Genomic DNA, 1,482 nt, shown 5'->3' on the forward strand with positions numbered 1-1,482 from the left:
AACTGATATAAGAAGTTACAGTCTCTGTGAGCTCGTCCAGATCGGTGGCAGCGGCTTCAAAGACACTCCAATCAGTGAGGTCGAAGCAGGCTTGTAAATCCTGCTCTGCTTCATTAGTCCATCTTTTTACAGTCCTTAATACAGGTTTAGCTGATTTCAGTTTCTGCCTGTAGGTCGGTATAAGATGAACCAGACAGTGATCAGAGAGCCCCAAAGCTGCCCATGGGACATAGTGATATGCATCCTTTATTGTGGTGTAACAGTGATCCATTATATTACTGTCTCTGGTGGGACATGTAACGTGCTGTCTGTATTTAGCAGTTCACGTGTGAGGTTTGTTACATCTGTACACCATCTTTCGTTGATGCATGTTCCACATACATCCACCGCCACATGATTTCCCTGTTGATTCTGAGTCACGATTCACTCTGAACAGCTGGAAGCCCGGTGTTGTGCCGAATTCTGCACCTCTGCCAGATTATGCACCCCCTAGTATTGATAGGTTTAGGAGTAGGTGTGGGGGAGGGGTTAGGATTAGGGGTGGGGTTAGGATAAGGCAATCCTAAAAGGGGTGCATAATCTGGCAGGGGTGCAGAATTTAGCACAACACCAGCTCGCTTCCCACGCTTGCGCGTCTTAAAACGCCAGCTACAATGTTCAGCAAAACGTCTGAGTAATCAAAAACCGGTAGAAGATTGTGTGGTGTGTACTGCCGAATGTTCAGCAGTTCATCCCTGAAAAACAGCAGAAAGGAAAAATTAAACAAATACATTAAAACAACTAGAGAGCTCCTCACTAAGGCAGCCAGAGGCAGATTTTAATAATTTGTGGTTGATTTTAATGTGTGGTTACCATGGTTTATCTACAGTATAGTAACCATGTTTTTTCCACCTTAGGACACATAGGATGAATATAGAGATGCAGTTCTCACTGCTTTAGGATTAACAGAACTTTGGATAGTTTTAATAAACTTGTCTAGATTAACTTTGAAAAAAGACAAGAGAGGTTTAGAGCCAGATTTTTGTTTATGTATGTGAATTTTAGCTAGCAGGAAATTAAGTTATCTTTTCCTATATTCTCTTGCGAGCAGTCAAACAATCCAAAGAAAACAACTTCAAAACAGAAAGAAAAGTCACTTACAAAATCATTAACTATTAATTTTCTGTTTGATAATGTTTTATATGAATACTCATTATTATTATTGGTCAATTTCAATTATTTGTCTTGTATTCGAAAATCTATAAAAACCATACAAGATGCACACATTTTCCACATGGTATCATATCGCAGACGCAGTCGAATCGCTCATTGCGTGCTTCATCAGATGAGTTGCGCATACACAGATTCATCTGTCCAGCGGGCGCACACACTTACACACCTGCGCTCTCCTGAGACTCGCTACTGACCGGAAGAGGGAGGTTTCTATCCAGTGAACAGCGCAGAAAGAGCAGAGAGGGAGAGGAGAAGCGCTGCCCTGCCTGT

This window comes from Sinocyclocheilus rhinocerous, unplaced genomic scaffold (assembly GCF_001515625.1).
Source record: "Sinocyclocheilus rhinocerous isolate Xijiao unplaced genomic scaffold, SAMN03320098_v1.1 scaffold5, whole genome shotgun sequence".
In the NCBI taxonomy this organism is placed as follows: Eukaryota; Metazoa; Chordata; class Actinopteri; order Cypriniformes; family Cyprinidae; genus Sinocyclocheilus; species Sinocyclocheilus rhinocerous.